The sequence below is a fragment of the Ochotona princeps genome, chromosome 8, assembly GCF_030435755.1.
Source record: "Ochotona princeps isolate mOchPri1 chromosome 8, mOchPri1.hap1, whole genome shotgun sequence".
NCBI lineage: Eukaryota > Metazoa > Chordata > Mammalia > Lagomorpha > Ochotonidae > Ochotona > Ochotona princeps.
This window is the reverse complement of record NC_080839.1, coordinates 35,695,721-35,717,927: the sequence shown is the minus strand read 5'-3', so window position 1 is coordinate 35,717,927 and position 22,207 is coordinate 35,695,721. Positions and strand designations below refer to the sequence as shown.

The 22,207-nt window shown below is 38.4% G+C and overlaps 1 long non-coding RNA gene across 1 annotated transcript in view; it reads left to right on the top strand.

The window, feature by feature from the left end:
* Positions 1-22,207, top strand: part of LOC131480926 (uncharacterized) — a 463,849-nt gene that overhangs the window by 235,160 nt on the left and 206,482 nt on the right. Inside the window, exon 2 of the long non-coding RNA XR_009245891.1 lies at positions 14,975-15,040. This is a non-coding gene — a long non-coding RNA (uncharacterized LOC131480926). The remainder of the gene's footprint in view (positions 1-14,974; positions 15,041-22,207) is intronic.

Sequence of the window (22,207 nt, the reverse complement as noted above, 5' to 3'; positions counted from 1 at the left end):
AACTGCCACCCAAGTGCAAGACCTGTATTGATCTTTCTTCCTGGCTTCAATCCCTTGACCATCCTGGGCATTTGGGAAGTGAACCAGTAAAAGGGAGCTTTCTGTCTCTCACTCTTTTTTGCTCTATCTTTCAAAGATGATAAAGTAAACTGAAATATAAATAATGACATGTAGAACATAGTGGAAAATCAAGAGATGTGTGGGAAAATAGAATAACATTTACAAGCAATCATTAATTATATGGTTTTTATGTATTTTCTTCCAATTTATATGGAAATACAACAAGTGCATAAAACACACACATGCACCAGTACAGTCACAACATTTTTCCTTTTCCTAAACTACAGCAGATCTGGATAGACTGTAGCTTGTAGAACATATCCTGCTTATTATGAATAAAGTTTTATTGGTACACAACCAATATGTTTGTTCACATATTTCCTTTAGTGGAAGTAGGTAGTTATAACAGAGGCCACATTTTTACAAAGCTTGAAGTATCTACTCTCGGCCACACATCTTTCACTGAGGAGTTTTGCTACTAAGTAGCTGCAATGGCATTTTGAAAACTGCCTTGGCACTTTATTTCAGGGTGTGGACAGCATTCAGATATGTGTCTTAGATGTGGTAAGATTTGACATAGTCATATACATATAACATACCCACCCTAGAGTGATATCTCATGTCTTCGCCCATCTTTATTCTCTTCCCTGAAGACTTTAACACAACCTGTGCTCCCAGCATGGGTAATCCAGGGATGATACAGGAGCCAGCCTTCCCATTCTTGTGGAGCAGACTTCACTGTGCCTCAGCACACACCTGAATATATTCCAAGTCAGTGAATTTTAGTAGGGGCCTAAGAACCTGCATTCAAACAAGCAGCTCAATGCAATTCTGATTGGGTGGACATATGACTTAATTTTGAGAAACAGCGTCTTGATCTCTTCTTTCCACTTGCCCCATCGACTTTAGTTCCTCTCTCCTACACATGGCTCTTGAGATTTTGCTTTCTACTAGAAATTGGAAAATGCATGGGGAGTGATAAAGTTACCATAATCCTTAAGGGGCACATGTTCCTTCCATTAAGATTTCCTGGAGAGAAAATTTTAACTTGGAGAAAGGTTCCTCTGAACATTACAGGTCCATGGCATATCAATGTACAAGTTCAGACAGATGGGTCGTATGATGCCCTCTAACATATGAATATAAAAGCCTTATACCTGGACCAGTCCTGCTGAACTTAACAGGTACTATAGGAGTTTGTAAGATATCCAAGTTACTAAGGAAACACAACCAAACAATGAATTGTCATATCAGCAAATCTTCATTGAGCAGGAGTAACGGGCATCCATCTTAGAGTCTTTAGTGAACATTTTATTTCATTTCATCCACTAGCTTTTATTTTGAGCTCTGACACCCTCCAAAACCTCTTTGGATGCAGTATGGGCTCTGTCAGCATGTACATTGATGTTTAGTTATAACAGCAACACGGAGGTGAGAAGTGAAAGAACTTTTTATCAAAAGCCTAGACAAGTTTTCGTATTTGAGACTTCTCTCTTTGTGTATTGACTGCAAGTATTAAATGAAATGCTTTCTTTTATTCTTTCACTTATATATGACCATGTCTTTGTCACTTGTTACAGATTTGTGAGGACAATAAGTCCTCAGATTCTCTATGTTCCCCTGTATTTAGGCAGCACACCTTAAAAAGCAATCATGTGAACAATTACTGTTTTTTGAGACCCCGAGTATGTCTCGCATTAGGTTAGACATGCTGGGGGAGAATACAGAAGTGCCACAAAGCGTAGTTGCTGACCTAGAATTGCTTATGATCAAGAGGAAAAATAATATATAACTTAACAATGGAGGTGAGGTGCAAGGCACTATAGAGAGACCCTTGGTATTCAATGCTTTAACATTCATTCACTCAATCAATAAGCATTTATTGTGTTACCTGCTATGCACAGGTATGGTACTGTATTGGTGAGAAAAATGAGAAAAACTGCAAAAACTCTCACACTTGTGGAGATGGCAGACAGCAAGCAATAGCAGGGTATCGTAAGTGGAGAGAACAACATTAAGGCAGCAAATTTGGTCAGAGAGGGTGTGTTTAAGGGATCGGAAGACATGTGGTGGTTCGACCATTTTTCAGTTGCCTCACAGGCTCAGAAACTTCCATCCCATGGACTTTGAGGCCCTTCCTGAGTCTTAGCCGTTAGGTCCCCCCATTTAACATCTTAAGGCAACGATGTTGTTCTGGAATCCTTGTCAGGTAGCCAGAAATTCTAGTCAAGCTGTAAATCTTCATTCATATGTTTGTTTTGCAAAGAAAAATCTTAAAAGGATACATTTAATTCAATGATGTGAGGACATCAGGATTTTTCTATGACTAAGTGCATATTCCGGCTCTAAGGGAGTAGCTGGAGAATTTGGGGGCCTGACTTCTGCATGTTTATATTCCTTATCTTTCAGACCTCACCTCCCAAGAGAGTTCTCTCCTAACTACACATCTAAATTACCTCCATTGCATGGTTTCACTTAATTTATTTTCATAGCACTTATCACTAATTGATATTTATTTATCTACCTGTTAATTGCTTTCTTTCCCTCAATAAAATGAAAGCCCCAAGAAAGCACGCTTGTTTTGGCCTTGTCATGTAGTCATTCTTAACATATATATATATATATATATATATATATGTGTGTGTGTGTGTATGTATATATATATATATCTAGAGAGAGAGAGAGAGAGAGAGAGAGAAAGAGAGAGAGAGAGAATGACTTCCAAGAATTCACTATGTCCTACTATAGGTGAGAAAAAGAAAAAAAAAACCTTCCAGCAATATTACCTTAAAAATTATCTAAGAGCTGGTATTGTGAGACAGTAGATTAAACTTCATGCAGTGCTAGTCTTCCATATGAGCTCTGCTTAAAGTCATGACTGCCCTGCTTCTGAGTCAGTTCCCTGTTAAAGAACTGGAGAAAGCAGCAGCAGAAGATGGTCTGAGTCCTAGAGCTCCTGCCACCCATGTGAGATACCCACGGGCTTTCAGAATTTGGGCTTTGGCTTGAGGCCCACCCTAAACAGACATTTGGGGAATGAACCAGTGGATAGAAGATTTTCAGTCTCCCTCTCTCTCTTTTTCTGTCTCCCTGCACCCACTCTGCCTTTACAGTAAATCAATAGAACTTTAAAGCAAAATTAAACCAAAAGCAAAACCGGGTTTTCTCCTACCTGTGCTAGCTAATATATAGACTACAAAAAAAAAGGTAACACATGCTAGTGAAATGACATCCTGTGTTTTGATTACTGTTCATAGCCCTTGTCTATACCCTGAGGAACAGTGGTCTTTCTACATACTACTTATTGAATTCCTTATTTAATGGAGGATTGAGTGTGTGATTATTAAATAAACTAAATATATGCCATGTCAAAAATCAAAAGTAAAAAAAGAAAGGAGGAAGTTTTGCAGGAGGGAGGTTATGAAATAAATGTCTTAAAGCTGTAATGTGTACAGTTATATGTAATATGACATGATATGTATGTCTAAAATATGTGTGTATGAAATGGTATAGTTACATGTAATATGATACGACATGAAATATGTTCATTTTATATAAATAAAAAAGGAAGTTAAAAAAAATCTCAACATTAGGTGCTTACAGACACCTATCACCCACATCAGAAGTACCTGGGTTTGATTCCTGGCCCTGATCTCTGACTCCAGCTTACTACCAATTCAGACCCCAAGTAGGCAGAAGTGATGGCCCAAGTAGTTGAGCTCCTGGCTCCCATGTGATGACCTGGATTGCATTCCTGGCTCTCAGCTTTAACTCTTGCCCAGCCTCAGCAATCGTGGGCATTTAGGAGTGTACCTGCAGATGGGAGCTACCTCTGTCTCTCTTTTCCTTTCAAATAGATCTAAAAATTAGAAACATTATCGGTATTATAATTCTTTTTTTGAAAGATTTATTTATTATTATTGGAAAGGCAGGTATGTAGAGAGGAGAAGAGACAGAGAGGAAGATCTTCTGTCCGATGATTCACTCCCCAAGTGGCCACAATGGCCAGAGCTGCGCCAGTCCGAAGCCAGGAGCCGGGAACTTCCTCCAGGTCTCCCACACAGGTGCAGGGTCCCAAGGCTTTGGGCCATCCTCAACTGCTTTCCCAGGCCACAAACAGAGAGCTGGATGGGAAGCAGGGCCGCCGGGATTAGAACCGGCGCCCATATGGGATCCCAGTGCGTGCAAGGTGAGGACTTTAACCACTACGCTATCCTGCCAGTCCCGGTATTGTAATTCTAGTCAACATTTTAAGGAGAACAAATAATTTTTTGCATTAGTTAATTAATTTGGAATCATTTTTTCCCAAAGATTTCTTTATTTTTTATTGGAAAGACAGATTTACAGAGAGAAGGAAAGGCAGAAAGATCTTCCATCTGCTGGTTCTTTCCCCAAGTGTCCACAATGGCCAGAGCTGAGCTGATCCAAAGCAGGAGCCTCTTCCAGGTCTCTCAGGTGAGAGCAGGATCCCAAGACTCTGGGCCGTCCTCCACTGCTTTCCCAGGCTGCAAGCAGGGAGCTGGATGGGAAGTGGGACAGCAAGGACATGAACTAGCACCCATATGGGATCCCGGCAAATGCAAGGTGAGGATTTAGAACCACTGAGCCATCACACTGGCCCCAAAATAGAACAATTCTTATCAGTAAATTTAAAAAATTATTTAGCTTGAATTATTTTCTGAATGATTTCTATGTAGATAAATGTATATCGTTTATGGAATAACTGGAGAAAAATCTTCAATAAAGGTGGCACCATTTACCCTCTGATAATGTAGTATGCTTACTTTTTTATTTAATAAAGGACACAAAATGCATTTACCTTAAATATAAGCATTTCCATTCATAGTCTATATTTATCTTTGGCGCAATTTGTTTTATATTATGAAATAATTCGAGTAAACTGAAAATCACCCCGAATAATATAATATGCACGTGTGTTACTCACAGGCCAGCTTCACTGAGTCAACATTTTCTGTTATTTACTTCATATCTTTATGTTAAATAGACATTTCTAAGGCATTTGAACCCCTTGTCCTATTCCAATCTCCTGCTCCTGGAGATCATGATTTTCTTGAGTTGATTTTAAGCTGTCCATGCTTTATTTTCTATTTTATAAATATATGTATGATTCCTTAAGCACAACATAGTTGTGCATGTCATACAAGTGACAGATTTACATGCTATATGCATGATTTTATGCATTTTATACAGGTTTCCCATGTGGGTGGCAGCAATCCAACTTTCTGTGTTGTCACCTGTAGCCTCTCAGGATACATTTGAGCAGGAATCTGGAATCAGGACCTGGGGCTTGAACTCAGGTGTGTGATGCAGGTGTCTCAAGCAGCACCGTAAGCATTTTGTGTGTGTTCTTACATGAGGATTTGTGAAATGTTTTTGTATGCTGTCTATCAAGTTAGGCAAACATTACAAATAATACTATGCATTTTGCTGTTTATTTTAAAAACATTTCATAATATATTTTACCGTACAGAAATAGTTTAATTGAATATTCAAATTTAACAGTCTTCAGAATGTATTACATCTTGAAAAATTAATCCTTATTCTGAGACCATCAAGATTTTATCTTACGTAATGTTCTAAAACTCAGACGCCTGTGTTTGAACTTGGTCTGTAACATCACCTGGTGTATGATCCTCAGAACATTTTTATTTTCTCTATTTTCTGTGAAATTTATTTGTCAATATATGGATGCTAGCACACTCAATGAAAGTTTTGGCCAGGTTCAAAATCCAGTGAGGGCCTGCATCCTGGGTCACAGAGAGCGTTCTTTCCCCTTCTGCTCAGACAGCAGAAGGGGAAAGGACAACTGTCGGGACTGGGGGACTTCTCTTCCATGAGATCACTCAATCACTAGTATCAATCATGTGGACTCCATCCAATGGCACCATCACCTTCCAGAGGCCTGCTGTCTTACCGCCATCACAATGAACCTTAGGTTTCAACATGTGAATTCAGTCCATTGCACTAAGTAATGGCTGTTATGAGCACAATGCTCATAAATGCTTCTATGCATTGGGTAGCGTGTTTGACACATAAAAGCATGTAATAAAATTGTGTAATTTGTATTAATGCTATGTTAAAATAGTTCAGATATTTTGTACCTTTTAAAAATAATTGTCTTAACTTGTTACTGTCTGCTATTGCACATAAATTTTAGGATTAATTTGTCATGCTTCAAAAAATGACCTATTTTAATTTTAATTGGACTCATATTGACTTTTTTGTGCTCTGTGATGTATTTGTATCTTCTCTAACTAAGTATCCATAAATCCATAAACATAGTATAGATTTTCATTTAATTAAATCTGTTTTGTGGAAAAATTAAATAACATCCCTCCCGAGGTCTTACATATGTCTTGTTGAATGTGCCATACCTTTTAGAATTTATCTTTTCCCTTAAATCAGAATTATAATCTATTTTTTTCAGAGCAATCATATCCACAGCCATATTTTAAATTCACATAATTATAATTTTTTGCTAAAGATAAGCTTGGATTTTTTAGGTTAACATTGACAATATACACAAATATTCTAAGTTTTGTCTTTAACCAGCTTTCTGCTTATCCATACCCTTGGAAGCATGAAGGAGTTGAATTCCTTTCCCCAATGGGAGAGACCTGGATTGGGTTTCCAGCTTCTGGCTTCAATCCCTGACCATTGAGTCTATGTAGGGAATGAGTCAGTGGATAACAGTTCTCTTTCTTTCTGCATAAGTGACTCTCAATCAATAAATTTTAAAAAATTAAAACCAAGGAATTATTTGCTTAATACTTTATCTCTGGGCCTAGTACATATATGTGCTCAATACACACTTGAGTAAATATTTCTACAAGTTTCTATTGCTTAGTTTGTGAACTAATAATTAATTGTTTTATTATGAGTTTTCTTTAAGAAAAAGGGAGGGAGGCTATAATATTTCTAACCAAAAAGTCAATGAACAACAAAAGCTGGACTGAGTAGATAGAATATACATGAAAGTGTTCAGATTTCAGATCTGAAGATTACTTAATTACCTTTGTTTTAAAATCTGAAAACATCAAAATGCTTTCCCCAAATGGGTGCTGGTTCCACTCCGTGTGATGTGATGGCCTCATGGAGCATCTGTTGCTCTGAGTCTGCATGAACAGCTCCTGAGAATCTCATCTGTTTGTTGTCCTTGTCACTTGATTATTTTTGCTTTCACCATCCCGTGCGAAACAGCCTTTGTGTAAGGTATAAAGTAATGGGGAACCAATTATTTTTTGTTTATTTATTCAAGCTCTACTATGTTTTAGAAACCTAAGTGAGCTTCAAGGATACACAAAATATAACAGCGAAATTAATTTTAATACATAGAGAAGGAAGGAAATGAAAATAAAGGATGCATAATAAAGGAAAATAACATTGTTTTTGTATAAGATTTAGAAAACTCAAACCAGAATGACCTTTCTGCCAGCTTCGGGGGGGCCAGCATTTGCCTCTGTGATGAGAAAGGGAAAATTAGTTACTTACCTGGTTCAGAGTGTCTGTGATATTAATGCGAGCTAGTTGTTAAAGACAGTTGTTCTTGGTTCTCTTCATACCAGACAGGAATCTCTCCCAGGTCTTTCCTAAAGAAAATCCAGGAGGAAGAGAACAGTTACAGTTGATCTGTGCTTTTCACTAAAGTTGTGTTTAGGAAAGGCTGTAAGCAGCTGGCAATTCCAAACCAGGATAGGTATAAGCCATGTTTGCTTTTCTTGTTACCAACACCAGCAGGCACACAATGGAAATCCATTAAGTCGCCCTTAGTGCATGACCAAGGACAAAATGAAAAAGAAGGTTGATGATTTCTTGGTGACAACTTAACAGAAAATTTTTGGGAGAAGAACATTCTTGAAGGACCAGATGTGATTTCAGGCACAATTTCTATCTTCACGCATATCAGAATGGTTATGGGAAGTTTAACTTGTATTGAGAAAGAGTAGTGGGTACCCCAAAGTTAAGGAAATGTTAATTGAAATAACCAAGAATTGCTACTCTGAGTTTAGATTCCTTGAAAGAAATGCCTATTTTGCTTCTGCACACCTCATTGCAGTCATGTGAACTTGCTGAAAGCCCAGATCCCACTGCACAGGTCAGGCATTCCATCATTTTACTTTCTGCCCATGGGTCCCCTAAGACCCTCATCCTAAATCTGTGATGTAATAAGATACAAGGATTCCCCCATTTCTTTATTTCCCAAAATAAGTCTTAAAGTATCTATCTGTGTTCAGCTCATATCAAAGTTTGCTTTTGCAAACCACCATGTTCCCCTCTTTAGCAGCCTTTATGTCCCCTGAACTGTAATTATATTGTGGCCTGTAAGACACAGTGTCATTGTGTGGGTTCAGGTCAGAGTGTAAAGAGGAGGTTGTGTAACAATAAAACTATAGTATTCCTTATTGTGTTGCAACTGTCCACATAGGTGATGTGAGAAGGCCCAGAGGTAATGCCAAGTCACAAAAATAGTTGCTTTATTACCACACTGCTCCACCCTCAGAAACATGTTGCTTCAATCAGAACAATGCAATGCATTTTGTGTTAGTAAAAAATGAGGCAGTCTTTCCTTTCATTTTCCTTGGTCAACATTTTCTTCACTTGCAAAAGCAGTCTGTATGAGAAGCAGAAAACAGTGCAATATCTTTCGGGCTGTGGTTTTTACCCTTGCCAGTGAAAGGGCAAATTATTGCAGTGGGCAAAGCTCCCATGATGGTGTTTTCCCAAATTCTTTTGTTCATAGTTTTACCATTGATATGGAGACCCTGACCCTCACCCTGTTTTGTGATGGGAATGTGAACTTTTTCTGCCAAAACAGAACACCTTTACAGTCTAAGGGAAGAGAGAGAGAGAGCTGGGAAATGAAGACATTTGCATTTACCACTATATTAGTGCTGAAAAAGTTCAGCAAGTCCATATGGGGTTATTAGAAGAGAAATTTTAGCTGGCTATCTGCAGTGGAGCACACTGATGTAGCCTGAGTCATTTAGGAAGGTTATCGTCTCTAAGATATCAGGGTGACAGACCCACAACATGGAAGGAACTCTTGCCCAATGGAGTCTGTTGACAGCCCAGAAACTTAACACTTGGCAACTCCTGCAAATAAGATTTGGTGCTGTTTTACACATGTAAGGAAACTGAAGAATATGGCATATATCCTACTTTGTATTGATAAAGCCAGTTGCCTCCACCTTGTGTACATGGATGAGAGGTCAGGAGGATGGAATAATGCACTCCTGTGCCCACCGACTAACGGCATTGGCTCTGACCAGTAGGCCCTTGCACACCCTTTTGCACTGAAGTGTAATCTGGTAAAGCACAACAGGTTTATACCCACTGCGGAGTTTGAAAAGAACAGAGGAGTGTGACGGAGCTGCCACAGCCGGGCTCCTAGTCTTGCCTGGCTTATACATAATAGGAAAATGTTTCTACAGGAGGAATGGCTAGGTTAAGCTAGGCTTCAGTGATCATAGCTACATGAGCATTCCACTAGGCAGTCCACCTGAAAAGATGATGAAATGTTCCGATATCAGATAAAAACAGGTATTGAAACCAATAGGTTTGTGGTATTCTAACTGCATCACCTTGGAGAAGTTGCTGAACCTTTCCAAACTTTGTGGCATCCTCTATAACCTGTAAATGTCACACAGTGTTGTGAGAATGAAGCAAGGCAACATGAATTTAAGCATCTTAACTTACATACGGGCGCTTTCGCCTTCTTACTAGCATTAACTTCATCATTTTGTTCTCTCTGTGGTCTTGAACATTACTATAATGATAAATATCACCAAGAATTTCCTCCTTAGAACTCAAAATAGTAGTTGATTTGTAGATACTTTCTTTAGGAGGTACTTTTACAAGATGCAATCTCTGAAAAGCTGCAAGCGTGGCATGGCAGTTTGTTGGCTCTCATTTTCTTTTGCAGCATTTGCACATGAGGGTCTCCTGGTTCTCATCCTCTGTGGCCAGCTCAACCCAAACCTCAGAATCCCAAGGAGATTCTGTAACAGAGAAGTTGCTTCCTCTGTGTTACAGGTTAGCTGAAGTAGTCAAAATTACAGAGTTGTCAAGGTCACTAACAGTGAGGAGAGACATTAGGAATCAGAGTAAGAACTTCTGGTCCTAATGAGCTTATTTGCTCATTGTGTCTTCAATCACACAAAAATGACAATGTCTCAAGTAATGACAACACATAAAAACCTATTCATTGTACTGCTGTTTCATAGAGACTTCACTATTTTATCGTTTCTCATGATCACCGTTATAAGTAACACCTATTACTATTAAAAATTAGTGAAAGCTACACAGTCTTAAAGAGCTTGAGCAGAACCCATATTGACCCCTTAATATTTTTAAGAGGTTACTACCGGTCACTGAGAAAATGACTATTTGTAATGCCAAATGAGATATATTTCCTTAGATGTTACTGTATCTTTAGCATAAACAGAGAATGTTATGAAAACCTGATAACTTTTCTTGTCAGTTTTATTCAAAGATGATAAAAGTATTGATACTAATATTAATTGATAAATGGTCAGCTCCCACTAAGGGCCAGACACATTACCTTGTACTTTATGTAGACTTTCTAACTTAATACTCTTCAATTAAACATATTGAATATTGATTTGTATTTCCACATATAGCTAAGGTTACTGAAACAAAGATTAAATGGCCAGTCCTTGGCCCAGTCTTAGCAAGCAGTAGTATTAGAATTGAATCTAGATTGTTTATTCTTATACATTTTCAAGGTAAGGTAGTTTGCATCTTGAAAATAGAGCAGTAGGTTTGTAGTGAGCTAATATATTTAATGTTTTTCTAGAAAATGTTAGTGCCTGGAACAGTGTTGATGCCAAGGAGTCGATAGTGAGTAAGACAAATACCCCTGCATGTGGATGGAAAGAAGAAATATTCCCAAATAAAAGAAAGGTAGATTTAACTGCTCAGCTGTTTCTGTCACCTGTCTTGGGTCACTAGGTCATTAAATTAGCAGGTCCCTACTGCCTACGATCTAATACAACGGCCCATTCCCGATTAGACCATGTGGTTTTCTTTAGTATGTTAAGGTTAAAAGTATTGCTGCCATGAACTAAACTTCTTACATCAGCTCTAAGTCAGTTCATGGAACAATGCAGGACACTTGACACCGACATGCTAACTCTACTGCTTTGCCCCTGAGGACATTGAGATCCTACCACTTTGCATAAGTACATTCAAATCAGAATTTTGTCAGCATTGATTAAATTTTGTTAGAAAGAGGTTTTAAAGAGCACATCCCATCTAGAAAATTTAATTCATTGATCAATTTTCTATAAGATCCAGCTAAGCCATTTTGACTTTTTTTTCTATTCTGATGGTCATGTTATTGAAATTATTTAATCAAAATCAATTCTTTTTTCATTTAATTTTTATGCCGAGCATTTCATTTATTGATCAGTTTAGCCTCCACAGCAATTTTAGCACATTTTAGTGAAAAATACTTTGGATCTTCTAAAGAACATTATTTCTGTTACTTCAATTTTTTCTGAAAGTTTGACTTTTCATATTCTCATGAAATATTGAAATTTCCCATCAAAATTTAACTTTTTTGTTTTATTTCTTAAAGTTTAGGCGTTTAATTTTGGCTTCTACAAGTTTAATTTTATACTTTTTACGTATTATTCAGTATATTTATTCAGTATTTTCTGTTTTTTTTCCCTAGTTTATCTGCTAAAGCAATGTGTAAACAGATTTTTCTTTTTAATTTTTGGGACAGAAGGAGAATAACTTAGGCCATGAGGAGACTAATAGGTGGTAACAAAAGACCACAGAGACCAAATGAAATGTAGTAGGAAGAGGAAGAAAGGAAAGTAGGTTTGGGAAAAGAATTTAGAACAACCTAATATTCAAAGCGGGAATTAAACAGCTGGTTCTAAGTTCTAACCTGAACTACCTTTTTGTAGTAACTGAACATACAGTATTATCTTTTAAATTATTTTGAGTAAGTGTGTGTTATTTCAAACAATGGAAATCCTTTTAACCTTGGCAGCTCTGTTAGAATCACCTGTTTTCTTACTTTGTCCTTTTCTTTTTAAAGATTTATTTTATTTTATTTGAAAGACAGAGATAGTGAAAGGGAGGGAAGGAAAGAGAAGTAGATATTTCTCTATTGGTTGGCTCACTATCCAGAAAGTTGCAGTGGCCAGGACTGCACCACATGAAGGCAGGAGTCAGGAGCTTCTTGCCAATTTCCCACATAGATGCAGCGGCCCAAGTACTTGGGCCATCTTTCCACTGTTTCTTCAGGAACTCTAGGAGGGAACTATATCATGTGTCGAGCAGCCAGAACTTGAACCAACATCCACATAGGGTGCTGGTGTTGTAGCACTGTCCCTGACTCTATCCTTTTCATAGTAGCAAGAGAATATTGTAAATGCCAATTTCTTGTCCCATGTGAATTAATGCCTCCGGATGGGTATTTGGCCAGTAAGAGTAAATCTGAATGAGTCTAGTAAATACAGAATAAATGCAAGGTCATCTAGAGTAGGCATTTTTTCCCCAGAGAAAATACCCTATATGAGGTAAGGATTCTCTGTCTTTATAGAAGTCTACATGAGTCATCACTCAAACATCGACAGAAAGGAAATGGGGAGATTGTACAAAGTGGCTTTAGGAAAACCGCCTTATGTTTACAAAATTAGTTGGTGCTGTCAAGGGCAATAGTCAGAATCCAAAGGGCCATTGTTTAGAATCTAAAGGCTGGGAGCACTTGGGAAAGCTGAGAAAACTATTCTCCCTGTAGCCATTAAGATATTCTCTGAGTAGTCTCTACACTTCGTCTTCATAACATTACTCACTAACAAGAATGTTAGTGAATATTTATTTTTGTGATTATTGGTTAATATTTTCCTCTAGTTTCAGAACATAAACTTGATTAAGGAGATTGTTAAGAATGACCTGTTTTTCTCATCACACTTTGCCTGCATTTAATAAAATCCTTGGCATATAATGGGTGCACAGTTCACACTTACTGAAAAAAAATAAGTGAATGGGTAATATTAAAGCACAGAATAGAGCTTCTGAGCTTTGTCTGAGTCATAATCACCTTGAAGAATTTTCTTCCTTGATTTCTTTGTGTGGATATGGTAAGGAAATAGGGAAAATGGATTCAGGTCCTTTACTGTATACGCACTGCTTGTATTTTGGATATTCCCACATGCTCCCCAGGCAGCATCCCGCAACTGTATCCAGTGCTGGCCTCAAAGAGGTCTTGATACTACTTCAACAGAAGTAGGTAGCAGTTAAAAAGTCCAGAGCCAGACAAACCAAGAAAAAGTTAAGATTTTTTAGGAAACTACATGGAATGGCTTCAAAGATATGAAAGAACTGGTTTTAAGGTAGGATATCAAGAATGTATCATTATTGTAGCACTCTTGGAATTTGTCACATGTTCAAATGGCACTGAACTTTGGCGTACAAAGAATGAAGTCCTCTTCTTAGTTTATAGAGTAAATTTATACCAAGACTTTTCCTGCCTCTCTCTGACCTGACTCCCCTCTTCCCTTCAGCCTGCACTCCAGTAATACAACTGCTTGTTGGTGTTTTGGAAAACCAACCTTTCTTTTCCTTCTGAATCTTCAGGTGTGCTGTTCTGTTATTCTGGGAAATGTTACCTCAAGCTCTTGATTTAACTGATTCCTACTCTTCATTTATTTTCTGTTTCATTTTCACTTCTCATATTTTACCACCCTTCCCAAGGTAGACCCAAACGTTGGTATCCCCAAATTCTAACTTTGTAACACTTGGCAGGCAATTAGCACATTCTTCTTAAATGAAAAGATGAGTAGTCTGGAAAGATAAGTATATGGTAGATTTTGTAGATTTTTAGGAACATACTTTCTATTTACATTTATTCAAGTGTAGTGCATCATAGTAGATTCTATGTTAAGATCAACAAAATCCATTCATGTTAGCTTATGCAGAAATGAATGAAATAAAAAATGATGCCTTGTAACTCAGAATCAAGTTGTTGGTAGGAGTGTGAAACCCAGACAGACATTTCAAGTTGTGTGTGAATAGTTAACCATAAGTCATAAGCCTAATCTATGATATTTAAGTGAGTGGATGACAATTTAAGGAAAGTGTGATTTGTTGGATGAGTGTAGATTTTTTCTGTTGTACTAATACCTATTTTAATTGACCTAAGGAACTAGTACATCTAATCTAGGAAAAGTGTTTGGGGTATTCTCATGCAATTGACTATGTCATGATTATCTACATTATTATGTCATGTATTTCTGCATATTGCCTTTTTATGTTTAAATTTTTACTGATCCTTTGTGTGACTATGGATTCTTCTAAAATTTGGGATACCTGTAAGAGTTAGGGCTTGGAGCAAACACCTCATCCTCCCAAGAGCCAGTGGTGGTACTGCTTATGGATATTTGGGGAAAGCTAAGAAGCTAGGCTCTGAGGACTTGCCATTAGTATCCACACTTTGGCCACATCATCCCCTTTGGGCACCAATAGTACAGTAAGCCCATTCTGGGTGGCAAAAATGGCAAGGAAGAGAGATTGGTGAGGAGGCTGTGGCAGTTGAGTAAAGGAAAGCTGTGATAAAGTTGACTAACATGTGGCTATGGTAGTAAGGAAGAGAGATTACAGGCAAATGACAGGCAACTGCCCCAGTTCAAATGGAAAGGGGTGGAAGAAATAAGGTTGAGGCAATTGTGACAGTACCTCCCTGGGCAAGGTATTTTATGTATTATCATGTAGTTAGAATATCTTTTCTATTAAGTCAGTCTTCTACCCCTGATACTTCTCTGAAGAATAAAGAAGGACAAGAGTTATAATAGGTCATCTAATAGTATCTAAGATATTAAGGACAGGAATAAGCAACATCTGCTTTTCTTTGTTTCAGGCTGCTTTTGATAACTCTGCTCCTGGATCAAAGCGGCATTTTAATTACATGGAGTGTCTAAGCAAGGTAAGTCAATAATACAGTAATTTTGTTTGGATTATTTCTTTTGGTTAATATTGCAGCAAGCATCCCTGTATCAGTTGACTCTTTTTCCTTTAGAACCCAAAAGCCTAAATCTAAACCAAAATCTAATGTGAACATTGTAAATTTGAGCCACCAGGAAGTACTATGAATAGGAATTACCTGATGACTGTAAGACAAATATCATCAATGCTTATATTACTAATCTGAAGGTAAATACATATAACCTGATCTAGCCAGCACTAAGAGCAATATAGAATTTTTGAGGTTTGAAATGCTGAACTCCATCCATAAGGAAGGGGTGTTGTTTTTAGGCAATCCAATTATAAATGATAGAGTGAGACTGAATGAGGGGAAAATTTGAGCTGAACATCAAAGATTTCCACCAATAAGGGTCACCTTTGTGGTAAAAAAGTGAAGCTTGGAGTCTTTCCCAGCAAGCCTAATCATCACACTCATTCTGCAAGACAACCGACTCCCAACCTGGCTGGGCAATGGCCCATACAGGGAAGAGGCCCTTTTCCTCCAAGAAGGTTCAAAAGCAGTGACTTGATGAGAAATGAATCTAAGAATGATTTAGTGGACTTGCAAAGGACATTCAGAAATGGCAAGGAACCTCTCATACTTCCATTTTTGCCCGGCGGTGGAGGTGAAAGTGAATGCTGACCAATGACCACCCAAAAGAAAGTAACCCTCTATCGTGAGAGCTACCTGTTCTGAAGGAAATGATTTCTGTTGTAATCATCATTTATTGATATGAGGTCTCATTGTAGAAAGTCCACAGTTCTAAATGAGGATAGACAAGGTCTAAAGATAGCAATCAAATCACAAGATGTTAATAGATAGATAGAATATATCTATCTATATGTCTATATATCCATATCTCTCTATATATCTATATATCAATATAGATATTCTATTGAGAAAATAAATAAAATTTATTGCATTTTTTTGCCAGACTGAATTTGGGAAGATTTTAATTTTTTTCTATATAATCCCATAGATTCAGTGCCATTTCAATAAAATCGCATCATATTTTTGTAAAGGAAAAATTGACAAGATGATTCTAATTTTTTGTGGAAATACACATGAAGATATTAACCAAATAATCATAAAGAAGTTGGAATATTTATGCTATCAGATAATAAAAGTTATTTTACTTTTCAAACTTTGGTACCACTAAATTCAATGGAAAAGCAGTTGTCTTTAATAAATGGCACTGAGCCACTTCGATGATTATAGGAGAAAAAGAATCCTGACTTCTACAACATCCCACATACAAAGTCAACTCCAAGTGTACTTAGGGTACTTAAATGTGAAAAGTAAAACTTTTCAAAGATCACATCAGGAAATTTCTTTATGGTCTTGTAATGTATAGGAAAAATTAATTAATCCTTTTTTGTGCTCCACCTGCCATACAGAAACAAAGTCAAAAGTGTGAAACAAGCTATAAAATGTGCTATTTACCTAGTCATCTCATTTTAGCCCCTGCGTATTGATTTTTAACGAGTTGGCATCCACTTTTATAGGTGCCTTTGTGTAACAATGCCTAAGATGTTTTTGTAAACTTTATAAAGACGATAAAGGGAAAATTTGGGAGTGAATGTGGAAATCTCAAGCTGTGTTTGATTTACTGTGTAGTGAATGCAAGAATAAAATGACATAGCAAATATATTTGTCCCCAACTCTACTTCCAGGTATTTAATGAAAATTGTGGCCATGGGAAGTTAAAGGGATTTTCTCCCTTTTCCATTGTGGTTTAGGTTTCTTCTCTTTCATCATTTGGATGCTCCTCATGTTTTGTTGTTTCCTGACAGGTTGGAGGGGTTGGCTACACTCATAGCTACCAATACAACCATTATGCCAAAGGGATGTAAAGTGTGACCAAGTATGTGGGCTTTGGGGACAGTGATCTCTAAAACCCCACTATGTGTATTTACATTGTCTCTCTCTGAACCTATTTTCCCAGTTGAGGTATAAAGTAAGAGACACCTAGGCTACATGGAAGACTAGATGTATACACTGTATGTGAAATGCCTAACCCAATGTCTCAGCCATAATCATCATTCAAAATTGGAATGATTTTCCTTTTCCCCTTGGTAAGACCTTCATTGCTAACCATAAGGACCTCCTAATTTTTGAAACAACAGTGACTCAAAATTTAGACTTCAATAAAAGTCCCAGTCAACAGATTACCTAAAGAAGCCTCTGAATTTATGCAATGTGCTGTACAAATACCATGCAGCTACATTCTTTAAAGGCACTTCCCTTCCCTTTCCTCTTGGATCTCATAGCTTTATGTTGCTTAAATCCGTTCAGCCGTACCCAACCCCGTGGTGTAACAAAGAAGGAGGTTTATGTGATTTGAGGGATTTTGTAGCAAGATGAATGCTAGTTGGACCTGGAATAAAAATGGACTTGCCATTGTGCAGAAATGATGAGTCCCAGGATACTTTTGCACAACTCCCTTAGTGCCAAGGGAGTCCAGGTTTTACTGTTTAAGACCATATTGCACAAATTATGCCCCAGGTCAAAGCTACTCAAGTAAGACCTTACCTTGTCTATAGTACTTTGTGTGTAATTCTTCACTTTGTGGACATAGGAGTGGACCGCATCAGTTGGAATATTTCTGCCTCGGTTGTTTGTGGATACCAACTCATGCCTGTCCCTTAGATGTTCCACTATTGAAAAATGGAGTATTTTTTAATATTATTTATTTACAAATGTGAAAACCTGCAGCCAGGCATATCTCTTTTACAATGCAGTGAACCTTTCGAACCCTTGTCGTAGTCTCTTGGAACCAAACAAATTACATGCCATTGTGTGCTGTATATCACAGCTGGAATGTTTATAACGTCAGGCTCAGTGGATTTGGGAATGGGCTTCTGTGGTAAACTTGGAGCAGACTGTGCCATTGACTGACAAGCTGCCATTTTCTTGAGATTTGACAATTTGGGGTCCTTCACCTATCCATGCAAAAAAATCTTAACCTCAAAGATCTCTGGCATTTGACCCCAATATTTTTATACAGTAACCATACATACATTTATCACTCAGAGCTTTATGAACAGTGAAGGTTTATTACACTGCACTCAAACCTCATTTAACCTTTTCTCTTGAAGCAATACTTTAAACCAGAGTTGAGAGGCTTTGTAGGATTAAGGCTGGTTGGTTGATGGTTTTGTGCTTCCGTCAGGGAAGCCTCTAGTGTGATGTTTGTGGTCGGGAGATGTTTTCTGTAACCCTGAAGAAACACTGCCGTCTGTGTCAGTATGTTTAGATGCTTTGGAAGGGATTTTGTAATGAGAAGACCTCTGAAATGACTGATGGCAAGTAGCAGTGATCTGGGCTGTCCCTCAAGCACGTTCTGCCACTTCCACCTCTGCTTATGGTGCTTGTGCTCCTTCCTCTCAGCATATGTGCCAGCCACCATGTCAGGAGCACTTGATGCTTTGGGACTCGTAGTCTTGCCCACATTAAAGTGAAGCACGTGAACCCACAAAATTTTGTAAACTATTTTGGAAAATTTTTTCATTTTCATTAGTATAAACTTATCTTTTCCAAATTGGTTGTCATTTCCTGAAGACTAGGACTGTATATCCTACTTCTGAACTCCATTCAAACCTAAAACCGTGCTTGACGCGTAAGTTGAATGCAACCCAGGTTGAATGTATATTTTTTCCTACATAATCTTAAAAAGAAACAGATATTTTTGTCTGAAGATGAGCATTCCTTGTTAAGTAGGCAATTGTTTAGAGTTGGGCAGAATTTTCTAAGTTGGAGATTCAGAAGGGCCACATGGTTGTCATTCACTGGGACTGGCCCGTGGATTTGCTATCTGAAAACATGCTATCTGGAGGTTCTAGAAATCCTGTGTGTATGAACCCGACGCTATAGCGTAGTGGTTAAAGTCCTCGCCTTGGACACACCGGGATCCCATATGGTTCATATCCCGCAGCCCCGTTTCCCATCCAGCTCCCTGCCTGTGGGCTGTGAATGCAGTCGAGGACGGCCCAAAGCTTTGGGACCCTGCACCCATGTGGGAGACCTGGAGGAAGCTCCTGGCTCCTGACTTCAGATTGGCTCAGTTCCAGTCATTGCAGCCGCTTGAGTAGTAAACCATTGGACAGAAGATCTTCCTCTCTGTCTCTCCTCCTCTCTGTATATCTGACTTTGTAATAAAAATAAATAAATCTTTAAAAAAAATCCTGTGTATGGGGCAACCTGCAGTATTGAGTCACATGAGGAGAAGTTTCCAGTTTAGTGAGAAGGAGGATCATGTCTGCACAGAAAGAGCAAACAAAAGTGTATGTGCCATTTATTTGTCATCCCCACAACATCCAACAGAAGCCGGATGTGAGAGTTGATTCTTTGCTTACCTACTGTTGAAGTGACTTTGGGATCATTCACTTCTGTATCCCACTGAAATCAGTGCCAATCAATCCTAGTAACACTCCCCTCTCAGTAAGTAAATTGGACTCTAATTTCAAGTGGTTCTGTAGACATTCAGTAATGATGGGGTTGGTTGTTTTGGCTCATACTGTCAATTTTACTCAACTAAGCCACCGTTCCTCCTTTCCTTTCCTTTCAGTGTGAGATTTCAAAGCTTTTTCAGTATGCCTGACCCTGCATGGGGCTTATTTCCTCCATGTGCACCTACTGTGGTTTGGCAACAAACAGGGAACATCAATAAAAGCTGTCAAATGCCCTAGGTGGCTGGTACTTCAGCTACTGTACCAGTAGTCATTTTCTGAAGCCTACATTTTATATTTATATGGTACTTATTTGATACTTTATATCTGTTGAGTATTATTCTAAGTGCATTGTAGCTGCTAACATCATTAACCCTTAGAACAATTCCCTCATGTACATACTCATAATAATCCATATTTACTAGGTGAGGAAACCAAGGTGCAAAGCAGCTACAACTCTTTTATCTAGGGTCACATGATCAGTAAATGTCACACCTGGGATTTCAATCAGTGTGGTCTAGTTTCAGATATTATGCAATTTATCAGTTGCCTCATTGCTGGTATCTTGCATATTGTATGCCCAAGGCAGTATGTAAAACACCTTAGGAGATGGAGAAGAGAGCCTAATTCCTGTCTACATAGCACATCGGCACTCAAGGAGATGGAAGGACATGTCCTACTCTGCACAACCTGAGTGAGTGGTTCTCCAGAATGCCTAAATGAGTGCTGGAAGGTAGGCACGATTGATGAAGACTCATCTCCTACAGAGAGCAAAGTAGGTGTGGAGGTGCTTCTCCCTTACGAGAGCTTTCATAAAGTTTGTACAGGAATGGATACTAGAACTCCTGCTCACTCACCCCACATACATTTGTTAAACATTGATAAGTCTAAGATTTGGGATTAAAGAATAGCAGAACATTGTGGCATTTTAAACTCTAACACGGTTATAAAACTTCACTGTTTTGCACTAGCTGGCCAAAACTCAGTGGGAAAAGTCACCCAAATTTGCACCTTTCATATTCAATTAATGCCATGCTATCTCTGCACATCTATTTTCATAAGGAAGGGCAATAAGAGAAACAAGAGGGGGAAGAAAACAAAGGATTGGACACAGGCCAGGAATATTAGCATATATGAGTGCCTAAGGCCCAGAGTTCCCATTCTTCCTGCCCAAGAATTCTCAATGTGGGTACCCCTGCTTGGTAAACAAAAGAACCCACTTTTGTAAGAAATTCATAGGCAGCATGAAGTTGGCCAATGTACCAGCCCCCTAGGAATACTAAATGTACCCGATTTCATTTATAGGAAAGAAGCAAATTAAGACAGAGCACTTTTGTATAAACCATAAACTGCATTTAACAAGGCAGGGGGCTTGGGAATCCCTGGTCAGGCTGCTTGTTTTTCCTGGCACCTTGTTAAACATCATTGAAAGTTTGCATGATGGAGAACAGCCTGCTTTCTCTTTGTTCCTGGGAAGGGGTTTAACTGACCTAGCAGACCTGTGTGCCCAGAGAGGAATCTTGGATACTGGTGCTGGAAGATAGCAGGGAGCTCAGTGGGCCTCCTATGTCAGCTGGACATCAGCGCCTGTGCATCTGTCTCTTGTGTGCAAACCTTCCAAAGAATACGGCTGCTTCCAACACTCAACCCAATGTATAATAACACTTATTAGCAGGCTACTCTTTCTATGTCTAAATTAAATCCTTCATCCTGCAGTTTAGTGCATCTCTTTTTGTTCTGCCCTGAATAAAGATGGAGACCAGCTGGTCAGCATACCCTGTAGAATAACCCTTCAGACACTTGAAAGCTATTATTAAGATGCCTCGCAGTGCCCTCTTCTTCAAATACTGGTGTTTCCCCCACTTGTTTTTCCCACTCACCTTTATTGCAATTGGCTTTAGGTCCTTCTCCAGCTGCTTGCTTCTTGAGGCCACCTGGAAATCTACCTGCATTTTCCCCTCATGGTATTGTTCCTGGAAAATGATGGTGGGAGATTTTGTTAGTCTTTCAATCATTATTTTCTGGTGGCTCTTAGTCATTAATTACCTGGTCTATAATTCTTTGGCTTGAACAAAATGAAGAATTTCCTCCAACCTTTAAGCATTGTGGGTGAATAGAGACCTTGCTAGGACAGTTTTGCGTGCGTCTGTACGCATATGCAAATCTTGCAGGTTTTCTGGGCTCTTTCGCTAATCACTTCTTAAATACTGTTTCATGATACAATGTGTACCTCTGCTTTAAATGGGGTCTCACATCACATTTCTTTCTGAATGACGAATGGAATATTCAGAGTACATGTGAGTGTTTTTATTCTAACTGATGAATTATGATAGCTTTCTAGGTTTTGTGGATAAGAAGGATTCTGACCTTTGTGTAGCTAATGTGAGAAGAACAATGCTACAGCCTTTTCTAGCATGAGCTTTGGCTGAGGATGTGTTTCATGATGCTATTTTCAAGTTGTATGGTGCCTAAATAAGTGATCAAAAAATTAAGTAGATATGATTTTCCTTCCCTCCCCTTGATATTTCCTTTAGAAAACACAGCTCTTTCATTGATGCGTCTGTGGGGAGACACGTTGCCATTTACATTGATTCTGTCCTTTCATACCTCTCACTGTCAACCTTTATATTCTGTTGGCTAATTGACCATCTTCGGAAACATCTCAGTTCCCACCAAATTT